Below are 23396 nucleotides of genomic sequence, written 5' to 3' on the forward strand. Positions count from 1 at the left end.
GACCCAATTTAAGTTGCTGTATTTTTGTAAAGGAAAAGAGGAAAGCACTTCAAAGTAATTAACATGAACATGCTCAATTACGTTTCTGTCCAGCGTGCCAAAAGCACAGCCTGCAAACTCCTAAGCCAGGAGTCCCAGGACCCCAGCTCGCGAGCACGATGGGGCTCGACGGCCTCTCTGCCTCTTCTCTGGAGATGGTCTTTTAGAGAATTATTAAGTATTAAAAGGTTAAAAACTAAGAAAACAGTAGCAGAGAGGGGTAATAGCGTTCTCCCGTCAGGCCCATGGGTGGAAGGGCAGGGTCACTGAATGTAGCCTTATTCAGCTGGCCATGTTTCTTTCCTAGCCCAGCTCCAAAGTAAGCGGACTGTGTAAGCGGGAATGAAACACACAACCCCCTTGTGACTGTGAGCAGCAAAGCATTCTCCGTTTGTGGTTTTCTTCAAATGAGGCTGCTTGGAATATGTGTTTGAAAACACTGAGACTCTTTATTAATCAAGCACTTCACTCACCCTGCCAGTATAACGTTTCATTGATGTCAAAACTCCCTTAAAAATGGTTTGGGAGCCACTTCTTGTACACAGACTTCGACAGAAGAAATATTTTGGGAATTGTAAATAGAATAATTGAGGCAAATATTTGCCCATTTGGAAAGCTTCTGTAATGGCTTTAAATTTCAGTTGCATTTGAAATATGTAGATCTGGGCATGGGTGCTGGGGTCGGAGGCAAGAGGAAGCCTATCCCAAGGTCTCGGAGAGTTAAGTTGCAAAATGGACAGGCAAATGGGTCAGAGGAGAGATACGAGACACCATTTTGGAAAGACAGGTTAGCCCCCAGGTGGGTGCAAGTTGTGAGTAAAGGGCTTAACTTACCCCTCCCCCCAAAAAATAATAAAAAAGATAAAAGGATACGCCAACAAGGAAGAACTTGCTAGCAGAAGTGAAGGGAAAGGAGAGTCACAGAGCAGGCGCTGATGACACCTTGTAAGACGCGCATGGAATGGAGGTCACCAGGCCCCAAGACACAGCCAGCAGGCCCCAGAAGCAGGTTCGTCCTTGTTACTTAGAGGGTCATATCTGGGCACTTACGTCCATACAGCTGAAAACACTTGCACCATACAGGAGGTGTGCTTCTTCTGATTCGGTGTACTAGGCAATCTGTTTGCTTATGTAAGTCTTTTGTAAGCAGGTGATGTAAAGTCAGGCTACCTGGGAATTCTGGGGTAAGTGCTGGTGGAACATCTTATAGGTGAGCAGATAGACCTCTTGTGTCTACTCCAAGAAATGGGCCTATGTTGTGTGTCCTGGCAAGTTAGGATCACAAGCCTGCAGGTTGAGAGGCTGGAGCTTGGGCTGTGGTGAATTCACCCAGGTAGCCGACTCCCTGCAAGTGTTCCCTGGAGAAAGGAAGTGGGGTTTGAGCCTCATCGTGTATGCTCCAGAACAGGCAATCTTGAGTAAGTGAACCTCTCCAAAGGGTTCATATTTTTACCTTCGAGAAGGAACATTCACACTGCAAGGTAACTGAGTTTTGAAGATATTACCGAGGACTGATACACTCCTGGAGCCCCTTTCTGCTCAGAGTTATAGAATGTTCTAAATATTATCCTTTCATAAGGATAATAGTCACCTGAGCGACTTAGGAAGCCGTTATATTCATAAGATAATCTTGTTAGGTTTTCAATAATCCCAGAAACTTCTCACCTTTAAGAAGTGAAATTTGGGTGGGTTTGTCACCCTGACAGGTAACAGGTTCTGGTCTTTGGATCTCCTATTTGATACCACAGAAGCGGGGCCCAGGCCAATCTGTGTGTCCACTCCTAGGGAGGGGACCAGGCAGTCCACCATGGGCAAGAACTGGGGAGTAGTTGCTCCTACATGGGAAGGCTCACCGCCTTCCCACAAAGGCCTGTATCCAGACGCTGGTCTCTCAGAAGCCACCTCTCTTCAAACACCTTTTTGAGGAGCTGCTGAAAAACCCAAGTGCTAGGCTGCTGGTGCCTTTGAAAAAGGCCAGTGTTGCTCGAGCAGGGACAGCTGAGGTTTGCCTCCCATGGCAGACATGTTTGTTATTTTTCGCCCGTCGACCACTTCGCACCAGGTGGGGAGAGGTGTTCTCCTGATGCTTGTTCGGGTGTGTTCTGTAGAAGCAGGCACCCTGGGCCAGATGTGGCCGACGGCGTGGCAACGCCTAGCTCCCCAGTGGCCGGGGCCTCTGAGACAGGCCCTCAGGCAGGAGTGCCATGTGGAAAGGGATGAGGTTGTGGGAGGAGCTTCTGGCAGGAGCTCCCCCAGCATCTGTGCCCGCTGACGCCCTCAGTGAGAGCGACAACCCCTGTCTTTGCAGGTTCTGTCTGTCCAACTTGGTGAGGACACTCCTTCAGTCCTTCAGACATTTTTGTGAGGACACAGGTGGCAGAATGCAGGTGAGGAGAAGGCAGGCGAATGACCCTGACTATGAGGAGTCAGACCTTGGGTGCACAGTCTGTCCGCCTGTGTGTAAGAAGGGGAACCGTGGTGAGGGCTGAGTGAGATGCAGGGAAGAACAAGGCCTTAAACAAAGGCTGCAGAACTCTGGCCCAATGCCCTATTCATGACTCTATTTTCTCCGTTAGTCAATAATCAAAAAATTGATTTTCTGCTGGAGATTTCAGATTGGCTTTGGTGAGTCACTGCTCGTGCATAGCTAGGGTCCCCGCGAGTTTCTGACATTTTTGTTATGAGAAGCTAGGGGCCTGGCCCTATGCTCTTTGGTTTATCTTGTGAGAGTTTAATCTGCTCCCTCAATTCTAGTGCTACGTAGATTCTGGGATGAGATGCTAATAAATGGTATTACTTCTTGTATTTCTTGTTGTATTAGATACTGGACAATATACACACATACAAATCCTCTTGGCAGCCTTTAATGTGTTATTGCTGTTTTGACAATTTATTTTTATACATTTTTTTCTTTCTTTTATATTAATTATTTTAATTGTTGTTGAAGCACCACTGCTGACATCCCTTGATAGTGTTTTGATGGGCATAAGCTCCCCCACCATGTGCTCCTGTATCTCTCCCACTGCCCTCCTTTGTGTTCTCCCCTGTTTCTCAGCCCTCCCCAGACCCCTTGGAGCTGCAGACAAGCCACAGAGAAGGTCAGTAACTGGTCTGGGGTTCACAGATACTAAATAACGGACCTCAGACTTCAGTTGATTGTTACCAACTTTAGGGTTGGAATCCACTGCAGGGCTGCATCAAATGGAGAGAAGTGTCATTTTGAGGACATGAGGTGCATGAGATAATAAGTCAGAGGAACCTGAGGATGAAGGGGGTGAATGGACAGAGGAGAACTGAGTGGGCTCAGACGTTGGACGCATCTGCAAAACAGCTCTGAGGTTTAAGCGCAGGGTCCAAAGGCTGTCCCAAGTTCAGAGGTGGGGTCCTGAGCAGAGGGGGCTAAGCTAATATCTACATCACATAAGCCACTGCCTTCTGATTGTCGGTGGTTAATGGAGCAAGGCAGGTGCGCTGAGAGAATTGTCCCACCAGTATACCGCCTAGTACCTAGAGGCCCAGAGGCTGTGATTCAGTTCATTGTGGAGGTTAACAGAGCGACAGCTCCATGCTGATGGCCATGAAAGTCTCCTATAGCAGAGGAACATTGGTCCACAGCAGAGCAACTGAACAGCGTAAGGGTCCCGAGACGGTCGCAGCTCTGCGCTGGGAGGGAGGCCTTACTGCCACCACTTCCCACCAAGAGATGGTGACCTTGCCATCATTGTTCTTCTGACTCAGAGAAAGAGGGAGTCAGGTGGAAAGTTTTGCTTAATTCAGCACAACAAATATTTATGGAGCTCCTCTCCGCACCAGGCACCATGCTAGGCACAGGGATATAAAGATGAATGGCAAGAACATGGCGTGAGGTCTGTGCTTTCTCCTTCACCAAGGCAGACGTCATCAATCAAACACTGCACTCCCCCCCTGCTGAGTCTGCACCATCCTGTTGCATCTCCTCCTCATCAGGCAGTCACCAGCCAGAGAGAACAGAGGCCAAGTGGGTTGGGCAGAATCGCCACTCCTGCATCAAGAAGTTTCAGTCTTAAGGAGGGAGAGAGACCAAGATGATTCCTTATAAATATGGGTCTGCCTGGTTTAGATTCAAAGTAATAGAAAAGGAGCTATAGGAAGACTAAGGTCTTAAAAATAAGTTCATATTCCCTGCACGTGGTCTTCTTACAATTACTTCAAAGGGGGGGCTTTCCGTTAATAAGGAGATGGCATCTTCAGGGGTGCACGCCTGCCACAGAGCAGAGCTGTCCTTATCACAGAGGACTGGTTTTTCACATACAGCTCAAGGCAAAATTAAACTCCAGAAACAGAGTCTAAACTCTTGTTAGCACTGCAATCTATCCCCTCCAGGGGTCATAGGAATGTGCTCAGCCCCCACTGCCTGTTCTTCTGCAGCCAAAGAAATCAAGCAGCTAAGAACTCCTTGGGGAAGGCAGGGTGGTGAATGGGGACCTATTATAAAAAACACACCTTCAAGAGAACAAGAATTACAGGTAACTTCCCTCTTCTCTAAAGCGAGTGGCGGTAATAGAACTCCTCTCTGTGGACACTAAGAAGGCCTTGCTTGTTCTGTGGCTTTGGCCATTTATACTTAATTTATGTTTTTAATTTTCTGGAAAGGGCCCAGAGGAGCCCACTGCCTGATGGAGTGCATGATACAGCTTTGGTAAACACAAATTAAAATAAAATAAAAACGTGCTAGTAGCTCTGAGTACAACTGAACACAGAATTAAGAGACTCCAAATCCTAAGGTAAGAATGATCCTTCAATTTGTCAGAAAAGGAAGAATGTACAGAAGAAATGGGAAGGGGTATGGAAATGACAGGATATGGCATTAGGCATGGTTGAGCTAGACTTAAGTCCTGGCCCTGCCAGGCTTCCTGAAAAAGGAACCTTATAGCCATGCAAAATCTGGATTTTACAGTAAGAAGAAATCAAATCTAACACTTCTCACTCTGGATCACTTTACCCGAAAGAGCCTTTTGAATTGAAACCTTCATTACTGCCAATAACTGAGTTTACCTAAATAATCTCTAGCACTTTGGAAAGAGGGTAAGGCCATTGCTATTTGGTGGTTTAAAAAGGAAGAAAAAGCCAGGAATGGCATCCTGGAGAAACCTTTTCTTCCCTTGAACTTTGCAAAAATCTCTTCGACTTCAGCCTTCATCTCTATCATGCAAAGACTGGACCAGGGACCAAGGGGATGACTTACCAAGAAGTATCTTTGCTTGCGTTGCCCACACACTACAGGAAGATTTTCATTCTTGGAGAGGCTAAGGCAAAATATTGAAACCTACTCTACTTCAGGCAGCATCCCTAGAGACGTCCAGGATCTCGAGGGCCGGTTTGTGTGGTCAGCGGACAGGACATGGCCCACCTTTCCAGGGACTGCATCAGTCAGCCTCTGCTAAGGGCGAGGTGTTCCCACTCATCTGGGTGAGGCTTGGAAGTGTGTCTGCAGGGGCCACGCCTGGGTGTGCCTGATCCGTGTTGCGTGTGGGCTCCCAAGCGGACACTGTAGACTATCTCTGTGAGTGTTTTCTGGAAAAGAACGGTTGACAGAAAAGGAAAGCAAGAATCTTCTTATCAAATGAGGTGAAACGGCCACAGCTCAATTTGACAATTTCTTTGATATTTGCTAAAAAGTCTTTGGTAGATGTGGAGCAAGGTGATAGGCTTTGTCTGGGATGGCCTCAAAGGAGCCACTCTTAAGCAGAAAAAAACAGATTTGGCAAGAAGCTCTCCAGCCCGGACACTTATATAACTGTCCGCGTCTTCCGTGGGGTGGTCTGCGGGTGTTCTCACAGCATTTTCAAAGCACTTTGGTTGACACTCTCTTGTGCTAACTACTCCTTGGGGCCAATCTGGATACAGAACACAGCTGAGTCCTGGGGAGACAGGCAAAGAATGGGGTTTATACAGATGGAGTCAACAGCTTCCTGCTTGTTCGCTGACGGGTTACCACGTCCCCATCTCCAGCCCAACCGCCCTCCTGATCTCAGAGGCTCACTGCTGCTACACCCGTCTCGGGAAACCAGCACCCAGCGGCCTCTGGCGCTCCTCTCTCCTCTGCCCAGACAGCCACTTTCTCGTCGGTTCTTAGACCTCTGGCGTCTCCCTCTATCCTCATTATTCATCCTCATTACAAGAGGTGATGGCATGTCCATCTCTTTCTTGGTTCATAGCAAAACCCGTCTATGTGTTTTTATGTCTCCTGGTCTCAGCCTGTCTATCATCTCTCTGAGCTTTTACTGCTTCCCTCATACCCTTTGCCACGTGTCGCATCTCTTCGAACTGTCCGAGCGGTGTCTGGATGCACACGTGTGTGTCTGGGAAGTGTGTGTGCAGTGTCTGTGTCGGGGAGAGGACGGTGGACTCATAAACAGCATTCAACTGTCCACTGAGGTCCTTCCTTCTAGAAGGAGACCTTTCTTTTCATGGGGTGACTTTGGGAGGATTAGTTTGGCAGGCAGAGCCCAAAACAATCCTCTTAAGCCTCACCTCTGCCAAGACCCGTTTTCCACTAACCGACGCACTGGCTGTGACCTCGCGCTTCTCACCTGTCTGATCTTTCACCCTCGTCCAGAAACAAAGGTGATGAAGGTGAAGGATCAGCAGAGGAGCCCGGCTTTTCACAGCCCAGGTGTGAGGAAGAAAGGGCCGGCTGTGGGGGAGGGCCGCACAGGAATGCCCCCACCCTGAGGTCACTCCTGGAACACAGCTCGCCTGGGCCCTGGGGAGTCCCACACAGCTCCATGGGGGCTTACGGGTCAAGGAGGGGAAGGGACACACTAATGAAAGCAGATGGTCATCATTTTAGTTCTTCGTGGAAGAAGAAAAGGTGCAGACAAAATAAGCTGTCTGGACGAAGCACCAGGTGGATTAGTAGTGCCTGAACTTGACAGAGAGGCCAGTGCTCGGGGGCAAAGGATAAATTGATTGTTGGGACCTTTTTGATGCCTGAATTTTAGTGAAGCTATTAGTGCCAATTAGAATGACACCAGAGAAGAGGCTAGAAAGCTGGGGTCCCCGGAGCACGTCAGGAGAAGGGGTTTGACGGGCGAGACGCAAAGAAAGATGGGTGATTAGGGAGCATAATTTGCTCAATTACTTGCGATTTGGCAGAAGTTGGTTTTTAGGACTGTTTTTGTAGCCTGAAAATGGAGACCTTGGAAGCCTTTGAAATGAGGGCAAGGCACGTAGAATGAAATCATGCCATCACAGGGCAGACTCTAAGAACATAAGGATTGCCTCTCTGCATCGGGATCACCGCGCATCCGGCCCCCATTTTGTCTCTGACAGGGCCTCTGAGGGTGGGGTGAGTGGGCAGGATTAAGGGAGTAGCTGGAGACTCCTTAGCAGCCTGTCACGCACTGTCATCTAGACGGGTTGCGGAAACTGTTCTGAAACTACCAGTGTGTTTGCCTTTCAACATTTTGGAGTGAATTGGCAGGGCGTTGACTTCATCGCTTATTAGCTGTATGAACTCTGGCAAGTTGCTTAAACTCTTAGAGCTGCAATGTCCACCATTGGTATATAAGCCTAATAATGGCTACCCATACAGGATCATTTTGAGCATTATGTGGAAAAATAATAAGTGGTAGTTCATATAATACAATCTACCACATCCTGAATCTAACGTCTTTTTTTTAAGATTTTATTTATTTATGCATACAAGAACTAGGGTACAGGTCAGAGGTGTGAAGAGTGAGGGGATCCACCAGAGACAGGGGAACAGAACAGGCAGATTGACTGAAACACACTGCTGAGGAGAATAGCAGGCAAGTCAGGAGAGGTCTGCTGCACCATGCTGGTCTCCTCCCTGGCTGGGGATCGAACTCGTGCTGCAGTGGTTGCTGATAGCTTCATAGGTTGTGTCTTAACCCCTTGCGCCACCATGGAGGTCCCCCCGAACCTAACATCTTTGGCATATGTAGATTAACTCATTAGTATTCACACAACTTCATGAATATAATTTTCATGACCTCCATTTCACAGAGGATGGGATGTTTGTGTTGTGCTAGGGCTTACCTTGGGCACCGTGCTGGGAGCTTGGTAGCTGTGAGACTGCCTTTCTGTCTCTAACTACGTAGATCACAGGCTGATGGGTGGCAGTGAATAAAATGTTACTTCAGTTTTAGTTATTTCATAAATATGCATTCATTCAGTCTCCCAGAAGATCGGCGAGCTCATTGAGACTGAAATTGAGACATTACATGCATCTCATCAAAAATAAGGAAGAGTCCATAAGAAAGAGTGGAAGTAGATGGACTTCAGCAGGATTGGTTATCACTTTCAGGTTTAGCACATGCCATTCTAGAATCACATTCAGCAATCCTTCCACCATGCGTTAAGATTATTGAGTCAAACAGACCAAATATCACCTTTTCATAGGTAGCTTGGAATGATGCCCTGGTGGTTGCTTCCATTGTCCTTTCAAAAGTATGTGTTTCACACTACATAATATGCACATCAAAGACATCTTTACAGACACATCACCCAAAGCAGTGATAGTGAAGGCAAAGATCAACAGCTGGGACTACATCAAATTAAAGAGCTTCTGCACAGCAAAAGAGACAATAACAAAAACAAAGAGAAACCCCACCGACTGGGAGAACATTTTTGCACCCAACACTAATGATAAAGGACTGATCACAAAAATCTGCAAAGAGCTGATGAGACTCAACAAAAACAAAGAAAATAATCCAGTCAAAAAATGGGCAGAAGAGCTAAAAAGAAACTTCTCTGAAGAGGAAATGCAAATGGCCAACAGGCATATGAAAAAATGTTCAACATCACTTGCCATCAGGGAAATGCAAATCAAAACTACCATGAGATACCATCTCACACCAGTGAGAATGGCACATATTAAAAAAACTAGCAACAACAAATGTTGGCGAGGGTGTGGAGAAAAAGGAACTCTCCTGCACTGTTGGTGGGAGTGCAAACTGGTCCAACCACTATGGAGAGCTGTGTGGAGATTTCTGGACCTACTAAACATAGAGCTTCCATAGGATCCAGCAATTCCACTCCTAGGTATTTACCCAAAGGACACAGAAACACCAATTCCAAAGAGCACCTGCACCCCTATGTTGATAGCAGCACTGTTTACAATAGCTAAGCTTTGGAAACAACCCAAATGCCCAAAAATAGATGACTGGATCAAGAAGATGTGGTCCATATACACCATGGAATATTACTCAGCATTCAAAAAAAGATAAACACATGCAATTTGCAGCAACATGGATGGAGCTGGAAGGGACCAGGAAAAAGGATAACTATAAGAAAGAAAATATCAAAATCGACAAACAACTATGAACCAGAGACACTCTACGGTGGTTGGGGGGTGGGGAAAGGAGGGATTGGCGTCAAAATAAGGGGGTTGTAATTGTATGGGGAATATAAAAATAAAATTTAAAGAAAAAAAGAAAAAAAGTATGTGTTTCAGCTTCCTTCAGAATGTGATGGCATCAGGAAAATGAATAACTATAAGAAAGTGAAAATCAAAATCAACAAAAAACTATGAACCAGAGACACTTTTTGGGGGGTGGGGGGCGGGAGGGGAGGGATTGGGGTCAGAATGGGGGGTTTGCAATTGTATGGGGGAATATAAAAATAAAATTTATTATTTAAAAATAAATAAATAAAAATTAAAAATTAAAAAAAAAAAAAGAAACAGAATGTGATGGCATCTAAAACATAACCAGGGATCTGTAAGCTTTTAAACAGTTCTTTCCTCTACCTCTGCAAAATGAGTGAAAGAAAGTATGTGTATTGCAGTAGTAACATCTTATTGTTAATGATCACTTATTTCTTTTTTATTATTTTTACTTTATATATTTTTACATCAATCTTCATTTTTGCGCAATGTGTACATTTTCATCTGGGTTATAGTCCCCGTGAAATTCCCACCACCCATTCACCCAGGACCCATCAGCCCCTTGTGATCAATGATCACTTATTTCTAAACTGATTTGATTTCCTTAGTAAGAAAGAATTTTGTTTAAATAGTGCCAATAAGCATGACTAAGCTGCCCTATCATATTGGGTAATGAAAAATGATAAAGAAAAATCAAATAAGTTATATTGTCATCACACAGATGAAAAACATGAAGCTATGCTCAAGGGCTGGGTGAGCCAAATCTAGAATACCACAAACATTGCAATGACTCATCTCTACAAGTGTCACCAGATTCCACACTCTTAATATTCTTGGCTGGACATGTCTTTGGGGGAGCTGGCCTGGGCACTGTAGGGTGTATGGCAGCATCACTGATCTCTACCCGCCAGATGGCAGTACTACCAGCATTCCCAGTGGTGAAAGCAAAAAATATTTCCAGACATTGACAAATGGCTCCCATGGGGGTGAAATCCCCCTTGTTGAGAATCATTGATTTAAATTTGCATCAGACATTGACCAACATTTTTTAAGGGTCATATGGTAAATGTTTTGACTTTGAGAGCCATATGGCCTCTGTCACTCTTTCTCAACTCTCATTGTTGTATAAGACCAGCTATAGACAATATGCAAACCAGTGAGTCTGGCTGTGTTCCAATACAACTTTATTTACAAAAACAGATGGTGACTGCACTTGGTCCATGTACTATGTGCCAACCCCTGATTTATGTCACCGTGAAATAACATGGCACGATGTGACATAATATGAGGCTTCGTACTGAGTGAAAAAGAAAATTTCTGTTTAATAATGGAATGAATATCACTGATAGTGGCAACAGACAAGTTTCCTGTCATCTTCTCAATGCACACATAGACACACATGGGTGCAACATGCTGTCCAAGACACTCACTTGAAATCTTACCATATATGTATAATTCTGTATCCTCAAGTCTTTCATTTGACATTATTTATAACATAAGTGGGGTTTTTTTTGCTGTTACATAGTCTTGAAAAACATAATTTTTAAGAAGCTCATCAGTTCTATTAAGATATATTAATATATATCTGACCTAGAACTCTGCATAAGCTTAGATTTACAGCATGATGAGTTGACTTGTACCTCCATGGACAGGATTACCACTCTGTGTCTAGTTAACATCTTATCTAGATACAGAAAATTCCCCACAAAGTTAACTCTCAGATCTACTCTCTTAATGACTTTCTTACACACCACACAGCTGTGTTATGTGTAGTCATCAGTTACACTGCACACACTTAGTATTTTACCTTTCCACGTTCATCCAATTCCTCCACACACACACCCCAACCCAACCCTAGTAACCACAAATCTGATTTTTTTGTTCGTTTTAAATAAACATTTTATATATTTCTTTTTTTTAAGATTTATTTTTTCATATTCCCCATACAATTGCACCCCCCTTATTGTGACCCCAATCCCTCCTCTCCCTGCCCCCCCATAGTGTGTCTCTGGTTTATAGTTGCTTGTTGATTTTGATATTTTCTTTATTATAGTTATTCTTTTTCCTGGTCCCTTATTTAGGTTTTCTAGATTCCTGCTATGAGTGAGACCATCCGGTATTTTTCTTTTTCTTTCTGGCTTATTTCGCTGAGCATGATCCCTTCCAGCGCCATCCATGTTGCTGCAAATTGCATGTGTTTATCTTTTTTGAATGCTGAGTAATATTCCATGGTATATATGTACCACATCTTCTTGATCCAGTCATCTATTTTTGGGCATCTGGGTTGTTTCCATAGCTTAGCTATTGTAAACAGCGCTGATATAAACATAGGGGTGCAGGTGCCCTTTTGAATTAATGGTTCTGTGTCATACAAATCTGATTTTTTTAAAAGAGTTGGTCTTTTGGCTTGGTTTTATTCTGTATTTGTTAGAATCCTTGTATATGTGAGCTCATACAATAATTGTCTTCCTCTGACTTATTTCACTAGCATAATGTTATCCATGTTGTAAATGGCAGAATTTCCTCCTTTTTGTGACTGAATAAAATCCCAGCATGCCCACCATTTCTTTGCTCCTTCATCTGTGGATGAACACGTTGGCTGTTTCCAGGTCTTGACCCCTGTGAATGCTGCTGTCACGAACAAGGCGCGCAGACACCTCTTTGGCTCAGGGTTTTCCTTTCCCCAGGTGTAGTCCCAGAAGGTGAATTGCTGGATGTTTTTATTTACTTGAGAAACTTCCATCCTGGCTGCACTGATTTGCAAGCTCCCCCACAGTGCCCAGGATTCCTTTTTCTCCAGTTCCTCACCAATACTTGTCATCTCTTGTCTTTTTGCTGTAAGCCATTCTCGCCAGCACGAGGTGAGATTGTTTGGTATTTTCCAGGTGATTAGTGATGTTGAACACCTTTTCATATACCTGTTTCCACCTGTGGACCCTTTAGAAAATGTCTCTTCAGTGTTGTTGCCCAGTTTTTAAAATTGGATTATTTATTTGCTACTGAGTACATGCAGTCCTTGTGTGTTTATTATTGTTTATCAGATATGTGGTTTGCAAGTATTTTTTTCCCATACCATAGGGGCTTTTTCATTTTTTGGTCTTTTCTTTTGCTCTGCACAAGCTTTCAGTTTGATGTGCTCCCACTCATTTTTTATTTTGGTGTTTGTGGAAAAACATCATGTGTGATGACTGTGTGATCATCCATTTTGTTGAGGTAGCAAACTTTACTCATTAGTCCCTATTAGGTATTTTTGATTTTCCCTGTTTTTCCTATCATGTGAACAACGGTGCAGTGAATGTCTTTGTGTATCTATCTCTGATAATCTCTGCAAATCTGCCTCTGATAATCTCAGATTTCGAACAGCAGATTAGCTAAATTAAACAGGAAGAATAATTTTAAGGGCTCTCGATCATTTGCACAGAATGGTTTTCCAGACTTTTCTGCTGGCTTTTATTTCTATCAGAGAAACAGATGTTTTGAACTGAAGAGCAGCCTAGATCTTGATGACTAGTGGGCTGGGGGTACCCCCGCCCCCCCATGACGTCTGCTATTTACACTTCCAGCTAAAGGTTCACTGGTGGACTTCAACCCAGAATTCTGAGACGGGGACATAGGATATTGGAATGACATTAAATTTATCTCCAAATCTTTGAAGTAACCGTGATGTGCGGCCGATGAGGGTGGTTGGGTGTCCACCGAGTGACCCCACACTTCTGGGACAAGCAGCAAAAGCAACATTCTCAGCACACAAATCGCATAAGTTGCCATGTCACAGGTTGAGTGGGTGTAAAAAAATGACATAGGACTTGCATAGTGGAGTTATTGACATGAAAGGAAGGCCAGGAGGGGTCCCGTTTCCCTGCACAATTCTCGGGTCTGTGTCCTCTCAATGCGCGGAATATTACCATTAGGAAAATACCATTTATGTGGATCATTGGATTTCCTGTTTTTAATCCCTGCAAGCATTCTGGCAATCTTCAGAGCGAGCAGAAACCACAGTCGTGCTGTAGAGAAACCCCAGTGCGCACAGGCCACCCAACCCTAAGGGGAAATTTCTTATAACCAGCTCTTTCTCGCTGTTCCTCCAGGCTTGGGTGAGGCGGCTGCCAGGCTGCAGCCCCGGGAAACTGAGATCTGGCACGTCCTGTGCTTTATCCTCGGGGTTGAGTTGAGTCGGAGATGGGGTGTTTGAGCCACACACACATTTTCCACAGAAAAACTGGAGAGAACCAGTGCTTTGCTTCTGAGGGCCTATTTTCCGCGACTCTTTGGCAGCTTTGGGCTGGTTTCTCCAGAGCCAGCTCATCCTCACCTCCTCACTCTCCATGTCAGCAAGTTGCAAGGAGAGAGTGTGAGCAGCCTAGGAGGACGGCGCTGCAAAGGATTCACCTGTCTCTCCAGGGGCCCACTCTGATCAGCGGCTTCGAAAGTCTGAGGTCCAGAGCCATTACGTGCGGCCATTAATGCATCTTCCTAGGGAGGCCCCACTGACGGCTCCGGCGGCATTGCAACCCTTCCCCACACCTGATACTGCTCCTGCTCTTGTCTCCATCACCTTAGCCCTAAGTGCTACTCAGTAGGTGACTGTACTCGCCACTTACTCACGTGGGTAGGTCTGTCTTGCCCGCTGAACCGCCAAGTTTGCATGGCTGGGTGGTACAAGGAGGATAGGTTCTTAGAAGTTGCTTCTCAAAGCAAGACTCTGACTTACAGTGAAAGCAGATCCTCAAATAATGTCCACCAGCACTTTTCTTAGCAATATTATAATGGAATGACAATGTGTCAAACATTATTCAAGGACCTGCTCTACACGCTTCAGTTCAACACTGACTTTACACCAACCGCATCAGCCGTGTAGATCAGTTTGGCTGTTCATGGGACATCGTTCGTGCCTGGGTAAGGAAACGTAGTAGAAAATGGGGGAGAAATAGCCCCTCGACCGTGGTACACCTCTGAGGAACACATGATGATCTTTCCCGTGTCCTGAATGTTCCCAGGTTACCAACTTGGTCTAGGTTGTTAGGAGGATGGCTGCAGAAGACAGGTGAATTTACTTGAGTAAAATCAAAGCCCATCGGGATAATCGGCTATTTAAGTTCCCAGGGCTACACTGGCAAGGCTGAAACTCATTTTCTGACTCTCTCAAGTCTGAGTCATAGGGAGGGAAAATGGGAATGACACTGAATGGCTTTCTTGCCATGAGGTTTCTCCGGAGAACTCACTGAGTGTGATCACGCTTCTCTTGCTCAGGTGCCCCCCGAACCTTGGGCCATTATTTCCTCCATCTTTCAGAGGGGCCTCCTGACCTCAGGAATAGGTGGACTCAAGTTGGCTTGAGCGGACCCAATGGCTGTGGACTCAAGTTGGCCATATTGACCAGCCAGGGCTGCTGTAACCCAACATCACAGATCGGTGGTTCAAGCAAAGGAAAGCTGTCACAGTTGTGGAGACCTGCAGGGTGGGTTTCTCCTGAGGCCTCCGACTCAGACTGTAAATGGCAGCCAGTCCCTGTGCCGTCCTGGGGTCTTCCTCTACATGTGTCTGTTTTACTCTCTTCTTCCCCTATTTATAAGTCCTATTGGGGTAGAGTCCACTCAAATAACAACATTTTAACTTAATTAAAGACCCATCTCCCAACACAGTCACATTCCAAAGTCCTGGGGGGCCAGGATGTTCAGAATCAGCCATCTTGGTAACCCAGAGGCAAGATGATGCTAATAAAATAATACTTTTAATTCCTCTAAGTGCCAGGGAATTGACATGCTTTATTCCATGTGAGTGAACTAAAACCTTGCAAGTTGTGTCTTAGGGGCCTGACCTGTAGGTCAGGGAGCCAAGTGAGGTCACACATCCCCTAAGACGGCACTGCTAGTGATTGTGGGGGCTGGGATTTCCCCGCGCCTCCCGGCTTCCTGCACTGGTCCCCAGCTGGAGCCAATGACTGAGCATCCTCCAGGGGAAGCTGTCGCTGAAGCACAGGGCGAGGCACATCACAGGACAGGGGCTTCCTGTCCTCACCCACAGGGGCCTTCGATGCTGGCGGTGAGGAGAAACAGCTGCCCCTGTGACTCCGGATGAGAGTCCAGAGGTGGTCGGGAAGGTCGCTTAGCCAGGCCCAGAGAGGCTGAGGAGCACCCGGCGTGAGGACAGTAGCGCCACAGCCGGGCTCCACGAAAGCAGAAGTTCATTGCCTCTCCAAGCAGCGGCCTTTCTCCCAGGAATGTGGCAATGATAAACAAGAAACATGCATAAAGTGTGAGTCCTTGGCTCAAGGTGCTGAATAAATGCCGGGTATTATACCATTGTTTATTTGGGCTACCCAAGTGCATAGGGCTGAACATCGGTATTTCTTTCTCTGACAACCATGGACATTGTGGTGAAAAGATTTATGTTACAACATATGAATGATGCCTCTGTGTACATGTGTGTGTTTGTGTGGGGGGGGGTTAATATTTGGTGTGCTGTGTAGGGATGTGGGGGCTGCATTTACCCTGGAAAATGAGCTGGAAATTTCAGGAAAGTTCTGGTTCCCCACAATTCCCCTTTGGCAGACCTTCCCAAAGCTTCCAACATAATCACGGAATCTTTCATTCAAAGGGAGCTAAGGGATCCCCTAATCTTAGTCCCTACCTGGCTTCCATCACATCACTGTAGCGTTGTAGAAATGTGGCTACCCAACTTCAGCTTGGATGCTTCTGCTGATGGGCAACTCACTCCCTCTGCAGGACATAGTTTTCTTTTGCAGACAGCGTAAGGGGATGAAAGGAGGTAAGCGCCCTGGCATTTTGGCTGTTTTGGAATCTGTGTCTGAAGCTTTTGTCTCTGTCTTCCCATTCACTGTTCATCACAATTTGGAGCCAGTTACTCTCAAGGCTTATGTGGACCAGGCACGCATCTATTTAGGTTAGAGCCTCCTCCCAAACATTCTAAGAGGAGGTAGGTATTCTTATTTCTCCATTGAATGGATGCTGAAATTGAGGCTGAGGGACTAATCAACTCCCTCAAGCACACACAGCTACAAAGTATTCTCTATAAATGTATTATGCGTGCATCTTTGATGTTGTGAATGTCATCCTATAATGTTGTTCTTTACCTTTATGTTTTGGCATTTTAATAATTGTTCACATTTAATTTCATTTTGCAAATCTAGAACTTTCCACGATATTCTGTGGAGTCTTGGGTTTCAGGGAAGTTGCCCCAACTCCAGGCACCTTGAGGTGGGGATGGTCCTGACATAGAGGGGACAGACCTCTGGATCCTTCTCCCCTACATCACAAGGACTTGCTTCATTTTTACCTGCTATCTATATTGGATTGCCATATCTGAACACTGCTCTTGCTAAAAAAAACTTGAAATGGATGCCTTGACAAATATAAACCGACCTTAGAAAATATTTTAGATAGTTTTAAGCTAAATTGTGCTGCAGCATGTGCTGACTTACGAGAATAAGTCTTTCTGTCACTAATGTCATGTGTTCTTGTGTGCACATCTTGTTAATTCTTCCCCTGCATAAAGGGTCTATAATGTTTTGCTTAAACCAAATAAAATGTATCCCCACGGGGACTGGGGATGCTATTGACCTTCCCTGAAAAGCATGAGTACACAGACAAACCTAAAAAATCTAAATAGAATCTGGGCTTGTTAGAAAAGAAGGAAAGTTAGTGATTGTTGTGTTAGTGACCATAGTTGTCTGTTTTGACCAGGAGATTGCACGCAGTAGATATACTCCAGGAAGTTTAAGAATGTTCCTTTAAAACAGTAATCATGGGTTTCAACAGTATCTAAGTCAAAAATTTGCGTATCTATAGTTAGGTGTGAACTGTCAAGGGAAACCAGGTAGGAAATATTCTCAGTTAATCTCTCTCTCACCATAGTTTCTCTTCCAAGGTCCCAAAGATGTGTCTAGAGATTCTCTATCTCTTCCCTAGAAAATATTTTTTTCTTTTATTTTTATCAGGTTGAACAAAATATTAGCTATCTCCCTGGTGCCATCTTTCTGCTCCAGCTGGCTATATTGTCTTAGTTACTTAATTCCAAAATTCTCTGAGATCTTACGGTGATTGGCTTAGCTCATGTTTTTCTTTCCAGCCATATTATTAGCCAGTCTTTGGGTAAGCTGAACTTTGAGCAAATGTCCACCCTGATTCAATTGTCTGTGACAGCAGAGACTGTGGGTTGGGACTATTCACCTTTCACAAGGTTTTGGGACAGGAAATATGAAGGACAGTCACTTGCAAAACATGTCTAGAACAATTATATTCTTTTAACTTGGACAGGTTACATAAGGAAATACTTATAAAGTGAACACACAATAAATTTGTATTCATTTCTTTCCTCTTTTAAGCCTTCAACACATATTTAACAAACATCTACTTTCTTCTAGACATTGGAGAGACACATATGAAAAGACCATCCTAACAAGAAGTCGTGAAAACGTAGGTGGTAAGTTACTTACAAAAATCTCAGTGATTTTTTTTCCTACATGACTACAAAGGAAAGGGAAGCAAAAGCAAAAAATGAACACATGGAACTACATCAAACTAAAAAGCTTCTGGACAATGAAGGAAACCAGCAAAATGAACAGTCAACCTTTTCTTGGAAGGAGGAAAGATCTTCACAAGTCATGTATCAGGTAAAGGGTTACTATCCAAAATGTGTAAAGAACTCATATCACTTAATAACAAATAATATGATTGAGAAATGGGCAGAAGTTCTGAGTAGACATTTTTTTCCTAAAGAAGGCATACACATGAGCAACTGGCCCAGGGGAAGATTCTAAAAATCACCAGCTATGAGGGAAATATAAATCAAAGCCACAAAAAGTTATCATTTCATTCCTATCATTAAGCACATACACACATACTCACACACACACCACAAGAAGATATAGTGAATGCTAGAGAGAATGTGAAGGTAGTGCTCCTGAACTATTGATGAGACATAAATTAGTACAGCCACAGTGTGAATCAATAGAAAGAAATGAAAACGTAATTCAAATGGTATATCAAATGTTATACTCACTGAAGCACTGCTTATAGTAACCAATAAATAGAAACAACCTAAGCATTCATCAATGAATGTATGGAATATGTGTGTGTGTGTGAATGTGTGTGAATAATGGAATACTACTCTGTCACATAAAAGTTGCAATGTTACCTTTTTGATAATATGGATAAACCTTGAGAGTATTATGACAATAATGCATAAACAATTCAATAAAAAGGATATTATTTTCAATAAATTGTTTTGGAAAAAACTGAACATCTACATGTAAAACAATCAATCTCAACCTAAATCTCATATTTTATATGCATAGTAAATCAAAATAGAGCACAGATCCAAATTTAAAAATTTTGGAAAATATCTGTAACCTAGTATTAAGTGAGAAGTTCTTACATATTATCCTCAGAGCACAATCTGTGTAATTAAAATGAAAATCATTGATTCAACTTTGTAAAACCATTTATTTACTGTTGCTCTTTGAAAGATGCTGTTAAACAATGCAAAGATGTGTCAAAACATAAGAGAAAATATTTAGTAGTCATGCACTTGCCAAACGATTTGTATACAAAATATATATATATATATATATATATATATATATATATATAAAGGTCAAAGCTCAGCAATTAGTAAACAAAACCCATTTAAAATAGGCAAAACTGGGGCCTCCCTGGTGGCACAGGTGGTTGAGCTGTGAAGCTGTCCGCAGCCTCTGCAGTGTGGATTCGATCCCAGCCAGCTGGGGAGAAACCCACATGGCACAGCAGACCTCTCCTGTCTCGCCTGCTGCTCCCCTTAGCAGTGCATTTCAGTCCTTCTGCCTGTTCTGTTCCCCACTGTCTCCAGTGAATCCTCTCACCCACCACATCTCTGGCCTGTACCCCAGTTCTTGTATAAATAAATAAATATTTTTTAAAATATTAAACAAACAAACAAATAAATAAAATAGGCAAAACTGTTTGGAAAGACAATTTACCAAAGGGCTTATACTGAAGTCAAGCACATAAAATGTTCAGCATAGAAACCTTTAGGGAAATGTGAATTAACACCACCACTTAATGACAGTATATAATTATTACAATGCCTAAAAAATTCTGACAATACCCAGCTGTGGGGGTAGCGGGGAGCACTTCTCATACTTTGCTGGTAGAAATGTGACAGCTACTCTGGAAAATATCTTGGCAGTTTGTTAATAAAATTAAACATCCACTTATAAGAAGACACATCAATCCTATTCCTAGGCATTTAACCTGAGAGTCTGAAAACTTTAGGTTCATACAAAAAATCTGTTTGTGAATGTTTATGGCCTCTCTACTTATAATTTACCCAAATCGAAAGCAACCCCAACGTCTTTCAGTGGGTGCGTGGATAAACATGCTGTGGTACATCCATAAAAGGAAGCATTTGCAGCAATAAAGTAGAATGAGCTATAGATACACAGAATAACTAGAAAGAATTCCTTTTGCGTAGTTAAAGAAACCAGTCTCAAATTTACACACCCTGTGATGACATTTATATGGTGACTTCCAAAGGACAAGATTATAGAGATGGGGACAAATCAAAACTTGGCAGGGGTTGGGGCAAGAAGAGGTGTGGTTTAAAAAAGTAGCAGTATTGGTGGGGGGTGTGGTGTGGTGACACACACCTGAAGAGGGTGCACCTGTACCCCGAAGTCACATACAGTGTGTAAACCAACATTGCCCCAATGAAAAAGAATACAGTAAAAAAGAAACAGAAGTTTTGGGAGTGTTGGGGTTGTTGTGTATTTGATTGCAGTGGTAGTTACAGAATGCACACATTAAAACTCACAGAACTGTAAACTAGCCAATGCTAAAATAGTGTACATTTTAGCTGAAAATTTTATATTCTAAATATTAAACATCTTATTTATTTTAAATAAATATTTTATATATTATATAATGTATTATTTATCATATACATAAAATAAATATGAAATATGAAATATTTTATTATAAAAGTATAAAATAAAATTACGCAAAATATTACATAAATTATAGATAGAGAGATAGATAGGTAGATAGATAGATAGATAGATAGAGAGAGAGAGAGAGAGAGAGAGATAGATAGATAGATAGATAGGCAGATAACAAGGGAATTTTAACTCCTCAAACTTCTAGACTTGGGATCTTAGATTTTTTTGCACGTGGGTGTCGAGTCTTCAGGAGGAAATTTCCCTGGGTGTCAACTCCATTAGGAAACTCTCCTCTTTACATAAGAGCCCGAGCTCCCCCAGCCACAGTGTTCCGAAGAGTAGCGAGGTAAACCAGCTAGAAGTTTCCTGACCCGGGAGGATGAGGACTTGGCAGGCAGCGCAATAAAGGATACAGACGCTCGTTGTTTTGTAAGCAGTGACATGTCAGCTCGCGACATGATGTGCTGCAGCGGGCGTAGGAGCTGGCCTTGCGCGCGGTGACATGGTTGTGTTTTATGGACTGAAAATCAGTGTTACAGGCTTAGGGGAAGAATTAGGCATTCGGTTTGATCAACTCCATGGGCCAGGGGACAATAACAGCTTTCGTGGAGTTTCCTTAAATGGTATGAATTATGAGATGTGACAGGAGTATGTTTTCTGTGCAAATGATTTGTTTGTGAAGTAATTAGGATTGTGTGTATTCACTCAAGTCACGTTTCAGGAGCCTGTGCTCTGAGCTGGGCAGTGTGACAGACATTGGGAACAGCATGTAGTCAGACTCAGAGGCAGCTCTGCCCACTAGGCTGAGATCTTGTAGAATTCCTGAGGTTCGGGGGGACAAATCCTGTCAACTGAGCAAAAATAAGAGTCAGCTTCTCTGGTGATGATAGTAGCTTGTTCCCTCTTCACAGAACAATTCCATGATGGTTAAGGTCAGAAACCTCTACCCAACCATCCACTCATCCATCCATCCCTACCTATTCATCCGCCCACCCATCTATCCAATCATCGATTTATGTATAAATCTATCTATCTATCTATTTATCTATCTATCGATCCACCCATCCACCCATCCATCCTCTATCAATATCTATCTATCTATAGTAGTTTTGGTTTGAATGACTGCTCTGCTAATCACTACCTGTGTATTTTGGGGCAGGAAACTTCACCTCCCTGTATCTTAGGTTCCTCATATGTCAGTAAGGGAATAGTGACTTCCTACCTCACAGGATTTTAGTTAGAATAGGAATAAATAATGCAAAATTCTGGCCCGTGGTCAACATTCAGGGTATGCCTGGAACACAGCAAACGTTCCATGGTATCAGTTTCTATTGTGTCCCAGCTCATGATCTTGCACTAAAAAGCAACACGTTTGAGCTTCTCTCTTGTTAATTCCTGATTTGCCCAGCTTAAGTAAGGAAGGAAACTGGGGCTTCAGCTCTGATTTTCTCACTTCCTTACCCATGACTTAAGAAAGCACTCTTCATATCTGAACCTTGGTTTCCGTAAGTGCAGAAAGGGCGAGGTCACATAGACTTGACCCAGATGCCCTCCAAAATCCCCTCAAACTCCAGCATTTTACACTCCAAGACCAAGGGGAACGCGTCCAAGCCTCTGGCTGTGTTCCTAGTCCTCGCCTGAAGAAGCTGTTCCCCGCTGCAATGAGCGCCTGGTAAAAAGACCAACATCTCCCTCTAGTGTAGAGCTGCGAGCAGCGACCTGCCTTTCCTGAGTGATTCTCTTGGGACAAGGATTTCAATGGGTGGCCGGGTGGAGCAAGACATTTTCAGGTGCTACCGGACAGGCATATCTCAATGTCAGTGTTGGGGATTTAAACTTGGTATGTACCAGAAGGACCCTTTGAGTGCTGCCTCCACCAGGGATGACATGGTTTTGTCATTTGTGTGTGGCTGACGTAGCAAAGGGAGGTCATTAATAAAGATATCTGGTAGGTTACAGTTGGCCAGATGGCCAAGTCTTGTAGCGGAAGCTTAGAAAACACTGGGTTTTCTTTTTCTTTTTTTTACCTTTATCAGAAGATTAGATAGCTGTGCAACACTGGTTAAGAGAAACAGCAGCCCAGCCTTGCCCCAGACGCTATCTTTTTTCCTGGAGGCAACTTTTTATAATTTTTTGAACTGATTTTTTTTTTCTTTTGGTTTTTGCTGCCATATTTTGGAATGACATGATTGCACTTCTAGACTTTTCTGTTTTGGACATTATATGTTGGTTTTCCAATATAGGAAATAAAGTTTTTGTCTTTTCTTCACCCCCAGTCCCCAACTCTTTATTTCCCACCTCCCCCTTAGACCTATCTAGAAATTTTATTTAATTCAACACCCAGTATTATGTCATCACAGTTATATAAACTCTTAGTATTCTTAGTGGACCCATATAATATAATGTGATTATACTTCATTTCCTGCAAAGTATTGTAAAATTGATCCCCCTTCCTGCCATACCTAAAAAGATTGTTCTTTTTGTTTTATTTGCTTAATTTGTATGTTTATGACTAATTAAGCTGAATCATCTCCAGCTGTGACTGTCTCCTTTGAATATGCACAAAAACCTTAGAAGTGACCATATTTAGTTTTAGAGGAATTCCTCCCTGTCCCCTTTCTGACTCCTGCACAGACACCCTCTCACGCCCTTCACGCAGGGGCTTTGTCTCTCTGTTGGGTCACCTGGTTGGGTTCCTAGACCCCACAGTTTTTGTTTTCCTGGCTTATTTCCTTCTACAGAGAAAGCAAACCAAGCCCGTTAGGTGGTTTCTGAGAAAGAGTACCTGGTTGGGGATGCTGGGTCCTGGAGGGTCTGAAAATGTCTCCTGCATCTTCCCGTGATGTCATCCACGCCTAGGCGTTCTTGGAGGCAAGTCATTGTCTCTCAGAATGTTTAATAGTTTTACCCGCTGCCTTCCAACTTTCCCTGTTGCTATTGAGAATGCAGAATTAGATCGATTCTTAATCTCGTATGTAAAATTGATTCCCTTTCCTGCCATACCTAAGCCACCTCCCGCCTGCCCCGCCC

The sequence above is a fragment of the Talpa europaea genome (assembly GCF_964194135.1).
Source record: "Talpa europaea genome assembly, chromosome: 5".
Lineage (NCBI taxonomy): Eukaryota > Metazoa > Chordata > Mammalia > Eulipotyphla > Talpidae > Talpa > Talpa europaea.